We start from the raw sequence: 12,411 nt of genomic DNA, 5'->3' as shown, positions 1-12,411 counted from the left end.
GGTGGGAGAATAGTGGAGAAAAAAAAAATATAGATAATATATTTCGCTCTGGCCCGAAGAGGAAAAAAACTAAAAAAAGAGGGAGGTGGTGAAAGTGGGTGAGAGAGAGAATGAGGAGGAAACGGAGGAGGAAGCTCCACTGGATCATCACTGCAATTCACTCCATTGCTATCAAACTCGAAAGCTTCGTCGTTGTACTCCATCGATATACTCGGAATCAAAGTCAGTGGCCAGACATTATCGATCTCACAAACGGTGTTCAAGACCGCCGGTTCTGTAATCGATTCCGGCACCGTCATCACTCGCCGCCCTCCGGCGGCGTACGATGCATTGAAAACGGCTTTTCGGGAGCAGATGAAGCAATATCCAATGGCTCAATCCGCGGGAATTTTGGATACCTGGTACGATCTGAGCAAGTACAACTCGGTGAAGATTCCGCCGATCAGCTTCTTGTTCGGCGGCAACGTCGAGCTTCCTCTAGACACGAAGGGGATACTTTACCCCATAAATGGGTCGCAGTTCTGCTTGGCGTTCGCCAGAAACATGGCCGCCTCCGACTTGGCCATTTTCGGAAATGTCCAGCAGCAGACTTTGGACGTGGTGTATGATGTTGCAGGTCAGTGTTGAGAACCGGGGGCTCAAGGCATGTCTGGGGAGGAGGAGAAGGAGCGAGACGAACTTGCGGAGTCTCTCAAAGGTCTCTTCTCCAATCTCTCCACCATTATCAAAGCCGAGCTTCAGGGGACAAACAATCAACTAGAACTTTTGGAGAAGATGAATCTCAAGGTGGCAGAAGAGTACATGGGCTTCGGTGATGTAGCTTCTGGGTTAAGGGTTTTCGTGGCAGCGGATGGAAGGTATGTGTAGAGGTCCGGCGGGCGGCCAAGGCGAGGCTGCCGCCCGCCGGTGAAGCGGAATTACTAAGTTGTTAACCTTGCTCTGATATCATGTTAAAATTGTAGTATTATTGATTGATGAGTTGATTGATATATTGATATTGTTTTCTGTCTATTACAAATGGTTCCTTATATAGATGTAGGTGTAGTGGATGGTGTGTAGTGGATGGTGATAGTGGTGTAGTGGGTTAGGTTTAGTGGAGTAGGTGAGGTGGTAGTGGTGTAGTGGGTTAGGTTTAGTGGAGTAGGTGAGGTAGTAGTGGTGGTAGGTGATGGTAAATTCTAACATTATCACTGTAAGATCTAAACATATTTATGTTTAGACTCAAGCGGAAAAGTTTTTTTTCCAATATTCAAAACTTTGCAAGGCTATACTGTGTGTGCATCACCTTTGCAGTTACCCTGACATTCACAGTGATAAATTTTCCAGTTTTTGCTTTTGTTATTTGTTGTTTCGGTCATCCTTTAATGACAGCCCACTTTACGGTAGTTATCATGTGTAGGATGCTTGATTTATGAATTACTTGTAAAGTTTTAGGCTGAACATTGTTCTATAGTGACAAAATATGCTTTGTTTCCTCTTATTTTATTTTTTATTTTTTATTTTTTATCGTTTATTTCCTTATTGTCATGAATTGATTGTTTCCCCTCATGTTTATTTTCAAGCTTATTCACCGTGATAATTTTCCAAAATGTTTCTCTAGTCACCCAGCATAATAAATTCTTGAGCCCCCATGTCGTGTTATTCAAACAGGTAATCAAAACTAAATGCTAAATTTGTCTATTTTAATATGTTATGCTGTTGCAGAAGAATCAGGAGTTAGGATATGAGGTTTTACCATTATCGTTTATTATCCCATCATCAAGAAGCGCTGGGATGCTGAATTTCAAAGCCAAGAGTGCAGCTGCAGCCGGCCAAAAGGCAGCTCGCTTGATTTGCATCTTCTCTGCAACTTCAAGGGCCCATCCCAAGAGCTGATCTGCAATAATGCAAGTGATCTTGTCGTTGTCTGATCCATTAATCTTTTCTATGAGCTCTTCCAGCTTACCAGGCATGATCTGGAAGATTGCTTCTGTTAACTTCCCCAATTCCTTTCTATCCTCCCAGGGTTCCAACCCATCTGGGATTGATATCAGATGTATATGATTCTATATACTGTCTTTCCCTGCCAATGTGTTGATGACTCTTTCTTGAGTAAGTTCAGTGTTCACAAATGTGACTTTGAAACCATGTTTGGCTAAGCATTGCATGAGCTCCAGCATGGGAAGGACATGGCCTTGAGCAGGATAAGGTATAGCTAAAACATGTGGTTTGCACATCTTTGCTACTTGAGAAGTCACTAATACGGCAGATACTTTTATAACTCAATTTCTTACTATTATAGGTAGCCACAGAGGTTTATGCTTAAAGTGTTGTCCATATGCTTTAATATTTATGTGGGTCCAAGTTGGGAACCAACTCTTCTTTGTAATTTTTCTATGTATCATTTATAAATTTATATAAATAAATCGATTCAATGTAACCTTTTTATTTTATCATGTCTTTGAAAAAATAGACAAAAAGTTTATTTTGAAAATAGATTTTTTTTTTTTTGAGACAAAAATAATAAAATAAAAATGTTATAATTATTAGATTAGTTTAATTTTTTTTAGAGATGATATACATTATAAAATGAATAGTTTAAATAAACAAAATATGATCCATAATGAGCTCTATGAATACTTAAGGTTCATATTTGAATCTGAGAGAAATTGAACTTTAAATCATTTGGGTTATTAACCAGTCCAAAGTGGTGTCACCCTTGGAGAAGGCCCTTCGTAGGAACTTCAAGGCCCAATGGCTAGTTAGTTCCTGGGCCTGTGTTTGCTCAAGAACTGTTGGGCTTTCATGGGCTCATGTGACTTGTGGGCTGCCTGTAAATGACCAAAAAAAGAAAAAACCTAGAGGTCTCTTTGGTTATGTTTATGTTTTATGTTTTATTTCCCAAAAAATATAGAATAATTACTTAGCAAACTGTTTCCCAAAACTGTTATAAGGAAAATTGTTTGAAAACAATCCATTTTAGAACATACTAAAAAGTTGCATTTGAATTTTTGAGAACTATTTTTATAAAAATAAAAAGAAAAAGTGCGAGCAACCTACGACTGTTGGATAGCATCTACAAGTGAGTAATTGTGTTTGGTTGTGTTTTCAAATCATAATTCTGCACATTGATTCAAGTATGGTGTTTGGTAGGAGTTTTGGAATCACGTTTCCAAAACTCTGCAGAGAGCTCTGTCTCAGCCGCGCTTTTCAGAATTTATTTTTTTAAAAATTTTGCCTGACCGGTCGTCTGGCCGGTTGACCAGAATAGTGATTTTTTTTTTTTGCAATTTATATGTTAATTTTTATATAATCGAAAAAAACATTTTCTGAAATTTTTAAAATTTTTTATGTGCTTTAAAATAATTTTGAGTTGTATGTTTAGTTATGAGTTGTAAATTTTTGTATCAACTATCAAATGTCACATCAATAATTCCCGACTCAAATCAAAATTCTTTTCAAAACTCTTTACCAAACAAATTTTCTACACTCAAATCATAATTCCAAACCCCACAAACTCAAAACACAACTCATACTTTCAAATCATAATTATAAAACTCTACCATAATTACAATATCACTATTTCCTAATTCCAACACTACCATAATTATAATATTACTATTTCCTAATTCCTAATTCCAACATGATTCGCACCATTCTCACCATGATTATTACTTTCAAGTTTTCTCCTTGTTCTCCTGTTGTTATAGCACCATTAGCTTGAGTTGTTTGGCCCTCCAAAGCACTAATACAAAGATTACAATGATTAAGTTGCTCCAGAATTTTTATAAGGATCTCATCACGCTGATTTTCAGTCAATCTTCCTCTAAAAGGTTTCCCCGATCGTGTAGACATGTTTGAATCCTCGCTCTGATACCAAAATTGATGCAGGACAGCACTGTAAGAGTTGTTCTGGGGCAGTGAAAGTACCCGTGAACAGTGTTTAGGCTGTTTAAAGTGCAGAAAATAAAAGAGGGAAAGGACGAAAAGAAGAAGATAAGCTTAGGAATCACTCTTAGAACTCCTTAAGCATCACACTTAGGGTTTGATTGCATTACACAATCTATAAGGAAGCTTTAAAAGCTCTAAATTCTCTGAAATATCAAGTCTAAATAATTAAAAAACATGGCTTTATGTAGAACTAAGAGACTTCGTAAACCAATTAGAACCAAAAAAGGAAACTACTATAATAGTTTAGACTTCCAAAACTAATTTAAGAGCAAATAAGAAACATAAATAAAATCTAATCAAATAACTTGACCCACAAGACGACCCATGGGCAACCTGTATAACCCATGTCTAGAAATTATGAAATCACCAAAATACCCTAAACTAAAATAATAATAATAATAATAAAACATGACTCATAAGCCTAAAACATAACTAGCCACGGTCCCAAACGAGGTGCTCATCATCCAATGCATACCAAATCAAAGTTTGGGCCTTAGAGGCATCTCTTCCTCGTCTCTTGTACACCTTAAGAGGCTGCTGCCACTTGCCTCCATCACCAAGTCCCCAATGCATGCCCACACAAAGTGTGTTGTGCTAATGGCGGGCATGGTTGGTGATAGTTGAATCATCTAATTCTTCGTTGGTGTTCCTGCAAAACAAAAAAAAGAAAAGAAAAAGAAAAAAGGATAACAATAATAAATAATCAACTTTATAAAAATAAAGTGTTACTGGCAATAACAATAGAAAAAATTGATAACAAAATTGGTTACCTTGCAGCGTGATGCAAACCATTTCTTATTGAAAATGGATAATTGTTTATGGATGCAGAACGAATCCTAACAATTTTATCATAGTAAGAGCTAAACATTTTTATGTTTAAAAGTTTTTTTTCCCCAATAATCAAACCTTGCAAGGCTTAGGCTATAGTGTTTGTGCATCACTTTTGCGGTTACCCTGATAGATGCACAGTGATAAATTTTCCAGTTTTAATTTTTATTAATTTTTATTGTCACTGTTTTGTTGTTGTCATCGTTTAATAACAGCCAATTTTGTCTGTACTTATCATGTTTTGGGTGCTTGATTCATGAATTACTTGTCAAATTCCAGCCTTCTAGAGTGGCAAAATATGCTTTGTTTTCTATTTTGTAGTCTTTTATTTCTTTAATGTCATGAGTTGCTTCTTTCGTTCTCATGTTCCTTGCCAAGCTTATTCACCATGATAATCTTCTAAAATTTTTCTTCAGTCACCCAGCATAATAAATTATCGAGCCCCTATGTTGTGTTATATTCATACAGGTAATCGTAACTAATTGTTAAATTTGTCTCTGTTTTAGTATGGTACGCTGTATCAGAAGAATCAAGAGTTAGTATATGAGTTCTTACCATTATTTTTTATTATCCCATCATCAAGCAGCTCTGGGATCCTGAATCCCAAAGCCAAGAGTGCAGTTGCTGTAGACCAAAAGGCAGCTCGCTTGATTTGCATCTTCTCTGCAACTTCAAGGGCCCATCCCAAGAGCTCATCTGCAACAATGCAAGGGATCTTGTCATTGTCTGATCCATTAATATTTTCTATGAGCTCTTCCAGCTTCCCTGGCATGACGTGGAAAATTGATTCTGTTATTTCCCAAATTCATTTCTATCCTCCCAGGGTTCCAACCCATCTGGCATTGAAACCAGATGTATATGATCCTCTATGTTATCTTTCCCTGACAATGCATTCGTGATCCTTTTGTGAGTAAATTCAGTGTTCACAAATGTGACCTTGAAACCATGTTTGGCTAAGCATTGCATGAGCTCCAGCAAGGGAAGGACATGGTCTTGAGCAGGATAAGGTATGGCTAGAACATGTTGTCTGCCCATCTTTGTTATTTTTCTCAGTCACTGCAGATATTTCTAATACGTGAAATTCTTCAATAACTTAAATTTCCTACTATTATTGGTAGTCACAGAGGCCCACAATGTGTTGTCCAGTGTAATTTTTTTCATGCTCAGAGTACATGTTCACTCTTCTTCTTTGTAATTTTTTTTGTCTAGTGTTACTTTTGTGGTTTGAGGTGCTCTACAGCTGTTGTTGGTTTATTTACCTTGTCTTTATACTACTGTCCTTGGGGATATCATTCCTTTAGTTTAATGTAGCTTTCTCCAAGAGATGAAAGACTGGACATGTATTATCTACTGGGAAACAAGTTTGCATACCATCATATACAATTAGAGGAGATCCTACGAGGCTTGTAGATCTGGTTGTGTAAGGTGACACTAGCATAAGGGTGAGTGACTTATTTGCTACACTGGCTGGTAGTATCTATCCTGCTTGTCTCATTTTCTAAAAAGTTTTATTTATTTATTTATTATTGGTTTTCAAAATAATTTGTTAACTTGTTGCTCTGAAGTTATCAATTTAAAAAATAAAAAATAAAAACTGTTTTTGCTACAGTAGTCGTGACCGGCATGGCATTCTCATAGTTATCTTTTTGCATTACCTGTCTTCTCTAATGTATACTAACAGCACCAAAAACTGTTTTTGCTTTAGCTCTAGCGACACACAAGACATTCTCATAGTTTTTTCTTCATAATGCTTTTATATGATAACACAGAAATAAAAAAACCCAGAAATAAAACCAAGCTTGTTTGCAGCCTAAACAACTTGTCTATGTCTTCAACCATTCAATAAAATTGTTAAAGTTATTGTGAGAGCAGCCACCTTCTTTAACACTTTTGTAGCCACTTCCTTTAGATCCAAAGCCCTTGCTTTGATTGTCTTGTTGCTGAGCAGTTGCTCCACCTTATCCTTAATTTCTTCTTGTTTGATGATCCCACTTTCATCATGGTTAAACCTCAATCCAACTTTCCAAACATAACAAATGTAATTCTGATTAAGAAACTGGTAAGCAAAGTATGGCCAGCATAGGAAAGGGATTCCATTGCTTAGGCCTACCATGGTAGAGTTCCAGCCACAATGGCTTAAAAAGCAAGCAACAGAAGGATGACCCAGACCCTTCTGCTGAGGAGCCCAACCTACCATTCGCCCACAAGTTGCTACTCTTTCTTTGAATCCTTCCGGGTAAGCATCGTTGTTCTTATCAGTTATATCTGGCCTCACAACCCATAAGAATGGCCTGTTAGCGATTTCAAGCCCCAAAGCCAATTCTTGGAACTGGATCTGGTTAAAAACCATGAAGCTCCCAAATGAAACATAGATGACTGAGTTTGCTGGCTGTTGATCAAGCTATTCCAAGCAAGTTGAGTCTTCTGGCCAGAAGTAGCCTGCTGAATTTCCAAGTCGATTTCTTTGCCAAAAGTGGACCTATGGGCAAGATATTTGGAAATAAGCTAAATGCTGCAGGCTCGAGCTCATAAGTTGAATTGCAAATCAGCCAGTCTGCCACTTGCATAGACCTGTTATTTCTTACATTAAGTTCAAAAATAATTTTCTGTGTGGTCAAGTCACCAATGCATGCCCACACTAAGTGTGATGTGCTAATGGCGGGCATGGTTGGTGATAGTTGAATCGTCTGATTCTTGGTAGGTGTTCCTGTAAAAAAAAAAAGAAAAGAAAAGGACAATAATAAATTAATAACTTTATAAAAATAAAGTGATACCACCGACAATGATGATAGAAAAAAGGATAACAAAATTGATTACCTTGCAGCATGATGTGAACCTTTTCTTTTTGAAAAGGGATAATTGTTTTGTGGATGCAAAATGAATCGTAACAATTTTATCTGTTAAAATTGTAGTATTATTGATTGATGAGTTGATTGATATATTGATATTGTTTTCTGTCTATTACAAATGGTTCCTTATATAGATGTAGGTGTAGTGGATGGTGTGTAGTGGATGGTGATAGTGGTGTAGTGGGTTAGGTTTAGTGGAGTAGGTGAGGTGGTAGTGGTGTAGTGGGTTAGGTTTAGTGGAGTAGGTGAGGTAGTAGTGGTGGTAGGTGATGGTAAATTCTAACAGCCCCCCGCAAACTCAAGGAGGATAGAAACTAACCAACTTGAGTTTGAAGAGAGGAACAAAACAAGAAAATACATAAAAAAAATGATAGGAGACACTGTATGGTCGTGTCAGACCGTTGGTGAAGACACTGTATGGTGGTGTCATAACGTTGTAGAGGACACTGTATGGTGGTGTCATAACGTTGTAGATGACACTGTATGGGGTGTCATAACGTGGTAGAGGACACTGTATGGTGGTGTCAGACCGATGTAGAAGACAGTTTATGGGGTCATGTCGGACCGTTGTAGCAGACAATGTTCTGACAGTTGTTGAGACAGTTTACGGAGTCTTGCTGGACCCTTGTAGAAACTAACCGAAATCAATGTCGGGACAGTTTACAGAGTCTTGTCGGACCCTTGAAGGAGCTAACCGGAATCAATGTCGGGACAGTTTACAGAGTCTTGTCGGACCCTTGTAGAAACTAACCGGAATCAATGTCGGGACAGTTTACAGAGTCTTGTCGGACCCATAAAGGAGCTAACCGGAATCAATGTCGGGACAGTTTACAGAGTCTTGTCGGACCCCTAAAAAGTCGCACCCTCAAAAGGTGTGCCCAATCTATCAAAAAGCGTGCCATCAAAAGGCGTGCCCAATCCATAAAAAGGCGTGCCATTAAAAGGCGTGCCCAATCTATAAAAAGGCGTGCCCACTTTATCAAAAGATGTGCCATGAAAAGGCGTGCCAGTTTGTCGGGCGTCAAGAGGCGCGCGATGCGCGTGGCTGCCTCGGCTATTTAACCAAGACGGAGCCTGAGGCCGAGGCAGAGGCAAAAAACCTGCGAAATCCTCTGAAAAATTCTGCCGTTTCTAAGAGAGAGACTCTGTAACACTCTGTTGCCCAGAAAATGGCTTCGTCGTCCCGTGGTCTGCTCACTCTCTTTCCCGACCTCAACGAGTCAACAAGAGAGATAACGGGTGCGGTGGCCCCTGAACCTCAACCAAGCGCCCCAGGGTTTGCTCCGTTGAACTTTCCGATGCGGTCTGTGGAGCAAAGAATGGCAGTGCAGTCGGATGTGGAAGCCAATCAGTATACATTGAAGTCATGTGTGGAAACCATGACTGCGGTGACAAACTTGTCGAACCGGCTGCAGAGTAGGGCAAATGAGGTGCAACAGTTAAACTCCCAGCTGGCTCTGCTCCAACGCATGTATAAGGATGCGCGAGCAGAGATAAGTGTGCTAAAGACAGAAAACAAGGAGCTGAAGCGGAAGGCCACCGTTATGTTCCGATTTGGAGGGCCGCCATATGCTGCAGTGGAGGAGCAGGGAGTAGTGATCGTGCCCAGTGGAGTGGGAAACACGGAGGCAGCACCGTCAAGGACTGCCCAGGACGGAGGCAAAAAGAAGAGACCGGCGGCAGAGTAGGTCGGTGGGTGGCCCGTCTGCAGAAAAGAAAACAAAGCTTTTTTTGGTGTTGTGTCTTGGTTTTCAAAGCTTTTGGTGTGTTTTTTTTTTTTTTTTTTTTGATGTAAAATTGTGATCGGGGTGAATCCCTAGATGAATAAAAGGAGTTTGGTGTGCAAAGCTATATGGTATGAATGGAATGGGAAAAAGAGGAAAAATATTGTGAAAGAAAATGAAAGAAAAAATAAGAAAAAAATATATGGGAAATCAAAAAGGAAAGATGGGGTGAAAAAAATAAAGAAAAAAAATGGAATTGGAAAAGAGGGAGTTGGAATTGAGTAAATGAAAAAATAAAATAAAATAAAATAAAATAATAAAAATAAAAATAAAAATAAAAAAATAAAGAAATGAAAAGAAGGGGGACAAAAGTGGGGCGGTGGTAGAACCAAAACCAGAAAGAAATAAATAAAAAGAAAAGAAAAGAAAGAAAAGAAGAGAAGCACGTGGCCAAAGAAAGAAAAGAAAGAAAAGATGGTGTGGTGGGAGAATAGTGGAGAAAAAAAAAATATAGATAATATATTTCGCTCTGGCCCGAAGAGGAAAAAAACTAAAAAAAGAGGGAGGTGGTGAAAGTGGGTGAGAGAGAGAATGAGGAGGAAACGGAGGAGGAAGCTCCACTGGATCATCACTGCAATTCACTCCATTGCTATCAAACTCGAAAGCTTCGTCGTTGTACTCCATCGATATACTCGGAATCAAAGTCAGTGGCCAGACATTATCGATCTCACAAACGGTGTTCAAGACCGCCGGTTCTGTAATCGATTCCGGCACCGTCATCACTCGCCGCCCTCCGGCGGCGTACGATGCATTGAAAACGGCTTTTCGGGAGCAGATGAAGCAATATCCAATGGCTCAATCCGCGGGAATTTTGGATACCTGGTACGATCTGAGCAAGTACAACTCGGTGAAGATTCCGCCGATCAGCTTCTTGTTCGGCGGCAACGTCGAGCTTCCTCTAGACACGAAGGGGATACTTTACCCCATAAATGGGTCGCAGTTCTGCTTGGCGTTCGCCAGAAACATGGCCGCCTCCGACTTGGCCATTTTCGGAAATGTCCAGCAGCAGACTTTGGACGTGGTGTATGATGTTGCAGGTCAGTGTTGAGAACCGGGGGCTCAAGGCATGTCTGGGGAGGAGGAGAAGGAGCGAGACGAACTTGCGGAGTCTCTCAAAGGTCTCTTCTCCAATCTCTCCACCATTATCAAAGCCGAGCTTCAGGGGACAAACAATCAACTAGAACTTTTGGAGAAGATGAATCTCAAGGTGGCAGAAGAGTACATGGGCTTCGGTGATGTAGCTTCTGGGTTAAGGGTTTTCGTGGCAGCGGATGGAAGGTATGTGTAGAGGTCCGGCGGGCGGCCAAGGCGAGGCTGCCGCCCGCCGGTGAAGCGGAATTACTAAGTTGTTAACCTTGCTCTGATATCATGTTAAAATTGTAGTATTATTGATTGATGAGTTGATTGATATATTGATATTGTTTTCTGTCTATTACAAATGGTTCCTTATATAGATGTAGGTGTAGTGGATGGTGTGTAGTGGATGGTGATAGTGGTGTAGTGGGTTAGGTTTAGTGGAGTAGGTGAGGTGGTAGTGGTGTAGTGGGTTAGGTTTAGTGGAGTAGGTGAGGTAGTAGTGGTGGTAGGTGATGGTAAATTCTAACATTATCACTGTAAGATCTAAACATATTTATGTTTAGACTCAAGCGGAAAAGTTTTTTTTCCAATATTCAAAACTTTGCAAGGCTATACTGTGTGTGCATCACCTTTGCAGTTACCCTGACATTCACAGTGATAAATTTTCCAGTTTTTGCTTTTGTTATTTGTTGTTTCGGTCATCCTTTAATGACAGCCCACTTTACGGTAGTTATCATGTGTAGGATGCTTGATTTATGAATTACTTGTAAAGTTTTAGGCTGAACATTGTTCTATAGTGACAAAATATGCTTTGTTTCCTCTTATTTTATTTTTTATTTTTTATTTTTTATCGTTTATTTCCTTATTGTCATGAATTGATTGTTTCCCCTCATGTTTATTTTCAAGCTTATTCACCGTGATAATTTTCCAAAATGTTTCTCTAGTCACCCAGCATAATAAATTCTTGAGCCCCCATGTCGTGTTATTCAAACAGGTAATCAAAACTAAATGCTAAATTTGTCTATTTTAATATGTTATGCTGTTGCAGAAGAATCAGGAGTTAGGATATGAGGTTTTACCATTATCGTTTATTATCCCATCATCAAGAAGCGCTGGGATGCTGAATTTCAAAGCCAAGAGTGCAGCTGCAGCCGGCCAAAAGGCAGCTCGCTTGATTTGCATCTTCTCTGCAACTTCAAGGGCCCATCCCAAGAGCTGATCTGCAATAATGCAAGTGATCTTGTCGTTGTCTGATCCATTAATCTTTTCTATGAGCTCTTCCAGCTTACCAGGCATGATCTGGAAGATTGCTTCTGTTAACTTCCCCAATTCCTTTCTATCCTCCCAGGGTTCCAACCCATCTGGGATTGATATCAGATGTATATGATTCTATATACTGTCTTTCCCTGCCAATGTGTTGATGACTCTTTCTTGAGTAAGTTCAGTGTTCACAAATGTGACTTTGAAACCATGTTTGGCTAAGCATTGCATGAGCTCCAGCATGGGAAGGACATGGCCTTGAGCAGGATAAGGTATAGCTAAAACATGTGGTTTGCACATCTTTGCTACTTGAGAAGTCACTAATACGGCAGATACTTTTATAACTCAATTTCTTACTATTATAGGTAGCCACAGAGGTTTATGCTTAAAGTGTTGTCCATATGCTTTAATATTTATGTGGGTCCAAGTTGGGAACCAACTCTTCTTTGTAATTTTATATGCTTTAATATTTTTATGTGGGTCCAAGTTCTTATTTTTATTTTTATGTGCTCAAAGTTTTGTCCATATGTTTTTTAATATTTATATGTGGGTTCAAGTTGGGAACCAACTCTTCTTCTTTGTAATTTTTTTATATGCTTCAATATTTTTATGTGGGTCCAAGTTCTTATTTTTATTTTTATGTGCTCAAAGTTTTGTCCATATGTTTTTTAATATTTATATGT

The 12,411-nt window shown here is 39.1% G+C and overlaps 1 long non-coding RNA gene and 2 pseudogenes across 3 annotated transcripts; 1 reads left to right on the top strand and 2 right to left on the bottom strand.

The window, feature by feature from the left end:
- Positions 1-375: 375 nt before the first annotated feature.
- Positions 376-2,277, bottom strand: LOC145804506 (UDP-glycosyltransferase 83A1 pseudogene; annotated as a pseudogene).
- A 2,165-nt stretch (positions 2,278-4,442) lies between these two features.
- On the bottom strand, positions 4,443-12,028 carry LOC114260230 (UDP-glycosyltransferase 83A1-like; annotated as a pseudogene). Its single transcript, XR_014346303.1, has 3 exons — positions 11,548-12,028; positions 6,635-7,465; positions 4,443-4,579 (listed from the first exon to the last, which is right to left on the bottom strand). The product of XR_014346303.1 is annotated as a UDP-glycosyltransferase 83A1-like (transcript).
- On the top strand, positions 4,568-12,231 carry LOC145804503 (uncharacterized). 2 transcript variants are annotated; one of them, XR_014346357.1, is made up of 3 exons: positions 4,568-5,765; positions 6,070-6,200; positions 11,517-12,231. It is a non-coding gene; the product is annotated as an uncharacterized LOC145804503 (long non-coding RNA). The 2 variants fall into 2 exon arrangements; XR_014346358.1 differs by having other exon boundaries at positions 5,345-5,765; positions 6,060-6,200.
- Positions 12,232-12,411: the final 180 nt, after the last annotated feature.

This window comes from Camellia sinensis, chromosome 1, assembly GCF_055761805.1.
Source record: "Camellia sinensis isolate YWXY chromosome 1, ASM5576180v1, whole genome shotgun sequence".
In the NCBI taxonomy this organism is placed as follows: Eukaryota; Viridiplantae; Streptophyta; class Magnoliopsida; order Ericales; family Theaceae; genus Camellia; species Camellia sinensis.
This window is presented reverse-complemented; position numbering and strand designations above follow the sequence as displayed.